The sequence below is a fragment of the Manacus candei genome, unplaced genomic scaffold (genome assembly GCF_025592945.1).
Source record: "Manacus candei isolate 608988 ecotype Guabito, Panama unplaced genomic scaffold, ASM2559294v1 h1tg000554l, whole genome shotgun sequence".
NCBI classification, from domain to species: domain Eukaryota; kingdom Metazoa; phylum Chordata; class Aves; order Passeriformes; family Pipridae; genus Manacus; species Manacus candei.
The window spans coordinates 26,546-32,545 of record NW_026138602.1 but is presented as its reverse complement, the minus strand read 5'-3'; the positions used below and the strand labels follow the sequence as shown (position 1 = coordinate 32,545).

General features: G+C 62.1%; 1 protein-coding gene across 1 annotated transcript in view; it reads left to right on the top strand.

Annotated features, from left to right (window-relative positions):
• Positions 1-4,246: 4,246 nt before the first annotated feature.
• Positions 4,247-6,000, top strand: part of LOC127465987 (filamin-A-like) — a gene marked incomplete at its 3' end in the record, with an annotated part of 28,249 nt that continues 26,495 nt past the window's right edge. Inside the window, 1 exon segment of the mRNA XM_051776511.1 lies at positions 4,247-4,391.

The window sequence follows — 6,000 nt, the reverse complement described above, 5'->3', positions numbered from 1 at the left end:
GGGGAAAAGGGGGGGGAATGGGGGGGGTAAAAAAAAAAAGGGGGGGAAGTGTCTTAAAATTAATTAATTAAATCAATAAATAAATATTTAATTAATGGATTGAATTGAGTTTCTTGAAGATGGGGGGAAAATGGGGGGGGGACCCCCCCGGGGAAAAGGGGGGGTAAAAAATGGGGGGGATGTAAAAAAAGGGGGGGGGAAGTGTCTTAAATTCGATTATAAAAGAAATTAATAAAGGAACTAATTAAGGGATTAAATTGGATTTTTTTTTCAAAAGGAGGGGAAATTTGTGGGGACCCCCCCCCGGGGGAAAAAGGGGGGGAAGGGGTAAAAAAATGGGAGGGGTAAAAAATAGGGGGGGGGGGAGGAAAGTGCTCTTAAGTTAAATTTAATTAATTAATTAACTGATTAAGTGGAATTTTAAAGGGGGGGATGCACCCTAAAAACAGGGGGGGGGGATTAAATGTGGGGGGACCCCCCCGGGGGAATTGGGAGGGGGGGGGGTAAAAAAATGGGGGGGGGAGGGTAAAAAATGGGGGGGGAGGGGGAGAATGCCCTAAAATTAAATAATAAATTAATAAATTAATGAATTAATGGAATGAAGTCGAATTTTAAAAAGGGGGGGGGACACCTCTAAAAATTGGGGGGGGAGGGGGTTAAAAATGCCCTAAAAACAATGGGGGGGTGAAATGTGACACCTCCCCCCCAAAAAAAATCGAGGGTAAATGTGACCCATCCCCCACCCCCCCGAAAATTTGGGGCAGAACCCCTAAAAATGGGGGGGGGAGGGGAATAAATCCTAAGAAAGGGGAGGGGGGAAAATCCTAAAAAAGGGGGGGGAAGGGGGGAGGGGGGAGGGTCCCCCCCCAGGAGAAATTTGGGGGGGGGGAAATGAGGCCTGAAAATAAAATTGGGGGGGTAAAAAAAATCCTAAAAAAATGGGGGGGTCCGTGTGTCACGCGTGTGTCACGCGTGTGCGTGTCGTGTCTGTGTCACAGGTGTGTGTGTGACGTGTTTCTGTGTGTCCTGTGTGTGTCACGCGTGTCTCTGTGTGCCGTGTCCGTGTCACGCGTGTGTCACGTGTCCATGGGTGTCCTGCGTGTGCCACACGTGTGTGTGTCACATGTCCCTGTGTGTCACGTGTCCATGGGTGTCCTGCGTGTGCCACACGCGTGTGTGTCACATGTCCCTGTGTGTCACGTGTCCATGGGTGTCCTGTCTGTGCCACACGCGTGTGTCACGGCGTGTGTGTGGGACGTGTCCGTGTCACAGGGGTCAGTCTGTGTGTCGTGTGTGTGTCACACGTGTCTCTGTGTGTCACACGTGTGTGTGTGTGATGTGTCCCTGCGTGTCACGTGTGTGTCACACGTGTGTGCATCACACCTGTGTGTGTCACGTGTGTGCGTGACGTGCCCCTGCGTGTCACGTGTGTGTGTCCCACGTGTCTCTGTGTGTGTGTCACGCGGTGTGTGACCTGTCCGTTGTGTCACGCGTGTCGGTCTGCCTGTGGTGTCATTGTCACGGGGGGGGGGGTGTCACACGTGTGTCACACACGGGCATGTGTGTCACGTGTGTGTGTGACATGTCCGTGTGAGGCACGTCAGTCTGTCACGTGTGTGTGTGATGTGCCCGTGTGTGTCACACGTGTCTCTGCATGTCACGTGTGTGTGTGTGACGTGTCGTGTGTGTCACACGTGTCTCTGTGTGTGTCACACGTGTCAGTCTGTGTGTCCTGTGAGTGTCACACGTGTGTCTGTGTGTCCTGTGTGTGTCACATGTGTGTCTGTGTGTCCTGTGTGTGTCACACGTGTCAGTCTGTGTGTCCTGTGTGTCACATGTGTGTCTGTGTGTCACGTGAGTGTCACACGTGTGTCTGTGTCATGTGTGTGTCACACGTGTCAGTCTGTCCTGTGTGTGTCACACGTGTCAGTCTGTGTGTCCTGTGAGTGTCACACGTGTGTCTGTGTGTCCTGTGAGTGTCACACGTGTCAGTCTGTGTGTCCTGTGTGTGTCACGTGTGTGTCACACGTGTCTCTGTGCGTGTGACGTGTCTCTGTGCGTTGTGCGTGTCACACGTGTGTGTGTGACATGTCCCCGTGTGTCACGTGTGTGTCACGCATGTCCCTGTGTGTCGTGTGTCTGACACACTTGTGCGTGTGGACGTGTCGCTGTGTGTTGTGTGTGTCACACGTGTCACGTGTCCCTGTGTCACACGTGTGTGTCACATGTCCCTGTGTGTCACACGGGTGCGTGTGTCACACACGTGTCAGTCCGTGTGATGTGTCCCTTAATGAACCCCCCCAATGAACCCCCCTTTAATGACCCCTCATTAATGACCCCTCCTGTTAATGACCCCCCCGTTAATGACCCCCCCCCTTAATGACCCCCCGTTAATGACCCCCCCGTTAATGACCCCTCATGTTAATGACTCACAGTTAATGACCCCCACCGTTAATGACCCCCCCGTTAATGACCCCTCATTAATGACCCCCCTCATTAATGACCCCCCCGTTAATGACCTCCCATGTTAATGACCCCCCATGTTAATGACCACCCATTAATGACCCCTCTTTAATGAACCCCCCCTTAATGACCCCCCTTTAATGACCCCTCATTAATGACCCCTCATTAATGACCCCTCATTAATGAACCCCCATTAATGACCCCCCCGTTAATGACCCCCCATGTTAATGACTCCCCAGTTAATGACTTCCCCGTTAATGACCCCCCCTTACCCCCCCCCCGTTAATGACCCCCCCGTTAATGACCCCCCCGTTAATGACCCCTCATTAATGAACCCCTCATTAATGACCCCCCCGTTAATGACCCCCCATGTTAATGACTCCCAGTTAATGACCCCCCCGTTAATGACCCCCCCGTTAATGACCCCCCGTTAATGACCCCCCCCCGTTATCGGGGCCCACCCGGAGCCGCTTCCGGCGCCGGCCTCATTTCCTGAGGGGGGAGGGGGGGTCGGACCCCACAGAGCCCCGGGGGGGCCCCCATAGAGCCCTATAGGGTCCTATAGGGACATGGGGCACCCTATAGGGACCTAGGGTAACCTATAGAGCCTGGGACACCCTACAGAGCCCTATAGGGACCTGGGGCACCCTATAGGGACATGGGGCACCCTATAGAGCCCTATAGGGGACCTGGGGCACCCTATAGAGCCTGGGACACCCTATAGAGCCCCTATAGGGACATGGGGCACCTGTAGAGCCTGGGACACCCTATAGGGTCCTACAGGGACCTGGGGACACCCTATAGGGTCCTGGAACACCCTATAGAGCCCTATAGGGACACAGGGCACCCTATAGAGCCCTACAGAGCCTGGGACACCCTATAGAGCCCTATAGGGACACAGGGCACCCTATAGAGCCCTATAGAGCCTGGGACACCCTATAGGGTCCTATAGGGACCTGGGACACCCTATAGAGCCTGGGGCACCCTATAGGGTTCCATAGGACCTGGAGCACCCTATAGAGCCTGGGGCACCCTATAGAGCCCTGTGACACCCCATGGAGTCCTGTGGGTCTCTCCTGCCCCATAGGGCCCCAGGACACCCCACAGGTCCCTATAGACCCCTGGGATGTCCCATATGGCCCCAGAGGTCCCTCCTGCCCCACAGAGACCCAGAGGGGCTCAGGAGACCCCACAGGGCCCTGGGACACCCTATAGGGCCCCGTGGCTCCCTGCCCCTCCCGCACCTCCCCCCTCGGGGGGTCCCCGTGGCCCCCCCCAGACGGATCTGTGGCCCCCCAAAAACCCACCCCGCGGGGTCCCCCTTGCCCCCCCCAAACCCACCCTATGGGGGTGTGTCAGCCCCCCCCCATCACCCCCAAACCCACCCTAAGGGGTGTCCCCCCCCCATCACCTCCAAAGCCCCCCCCAAACCCACCCTATGGGGTGTGTCCCCCCCATCACCCCCAAACCCACCCTATGGGGTGTGTCCCCCCCAAAGCCCCACCAAACCCACCCTATGGGGTGTCCCCCCCCCCATCACCCCCAAAGCCCCCCCCAAACCTACCCTATGGGGTGTCCTCCCCCCCAAACCCCCCCAAACCCACCCTATGGGGTGTGTCCCCCCCCATCACCCCCATCACCCCCCCCCGTCTCCCTCGCGCCCCCCCCGCGCCCTCCCCACGCCCCCGAGCCCCCCCCCGACCACCCCCCCCCTGGGCGGGGCTCCCTCGCTCGTTACCAATTAAGGCTCCGCGCGCGCCGCGCGACCCCCCCGGCACCGGCACCGCGACCCGGGCGGCGGCCGCGGGACCACCCGGACCCACCGGGACCCACCCGGACCCACCGGGACCACCGGGACCACCGGGACCCCCGGGACCCCCTCCCCGACCACCGGGAACCCACCCCCGGGGGACACCCCCGACCACCAGGTACCGACCCCCGGGCAGCGACCCACGAACCCTCGGGACCCCCGGGACCACCGAGTCCACCCCCCGGGTACCGATCCGGGAGCCCCACCGACTCCGTCCGGGGACCGACCCCCGGGACCACCGAGTGTCCCCCCCCGGGTACCGATCACCCGGGACCGACCCCCGGGGACTGACTCACGAACCCTCGGGACCCCCGGGACCACCGGGGACCGACCCCCTCCCCGGGCATCGATCACCCGGGACCGACCCCCCCCGAGCCCTCGGGACCACCAAACCCCCCCGGGACCGACCCCCGAGGACCGAGCCCCCGGGGACCACCGGCTCCCTCCGGGTACCGACCGCCGGGACCACCGACCCCCCCGGGGTACCGATCACCCGGGACCGACCCCCGGGGGACCGACCCCCGAGCCCTCGGGACCCCCAGGACTGTCGACCCCCCCCCCAGGGTACCGACTACCCGGTACCGACCCCCGGGGACTGACTCACGAGCCCCCGGGACCACCGGGACCACCGATCACCCGGGACCGACCCCCGAGCCCCCGGGACCACTGGGACCACCGACTCCCCCCCAGGGGTACCGACCACCCGGGACCGACCCCCGGAGACCGACCCCCCGAGCCCCCGGGACCATCATGACCACCGACCCCCGGGGACCGACCAGGGGAGACCCCGCTTTTGGGGGTCGGGGGACCCCCTGAGAGACCCCCTGTAGGGGTGTTGTGGGGAGAAACCCCCTGGATGGGGCTGGGACCCCCCGAATGGGGCTGGGACCCTCGGAATGGAGCTGGGGGACCCCCTGAACGGAGCTGGGACCCCCGGAATGGGTCTGGGACCCTCGGAATGGAGCTGGGGGACCCCCTGAACGGAGCTGGGACCCCCGGAATGGGGCTGGGGGACCCTGAACGGGGCTGGGGGACCCCGAATGGGGCTCGGACCCCCGGAATGGGGCTGGGGGACCCCCCAAATGGGGCTGGGACCCCCCGAATGGAGCTGGGGGACCCCCCAGTGGGGCTGGGACCCCCGGAATGGGTCTGGGGGACCCCCGGAATGGGACTGGGACCCCCCGAATGGAGCTGGGACGCCCCGAATGGGTCTGGGGGACCCCTTGAGAGGAACTGGGGACCCCCCATCAGGGGAGCAGTGAGGAGGGGACGCCCTTTTTTGGGGGGTCTGGAGGGGCCGGGGGACCCTTTTTGGGGCGGGGACCCCTCTTTGGGATTGCTGGGGGGGGGGAGCCTTTTGGGGGAACCCCCGGGACCCCCCGCTTTGGGGTCGCAGCCCTTGTTGGGGGCCTGGGACCCCCGTGGGGACCCCGGGACTTGGGGGGGGACCCCCCGCTGCCCCCCAACCCCCTCAGTTCGGGACCGACAGAGCCGGGGGTCCCCCAAAGTGCGGGGGGTCCCCTAAAAGGGGGGGGGTCGGAGGGGGGTCCCGTAAATTGGGGTGCGGGGGGTCCCTGTGTGGGGATATCGGGGGTCCCTCAGTATGGGGGTCCTCACGTTGGGGGTGCCCCGTGGGGGTCTTCGGGGGGGGGGGAATGCGCAGGGGGGTCCCCCAGTGTCGGGGGGACGCACAGGGGGGTCCCCCAGTGTCAGGGGGGTCCCCCGAA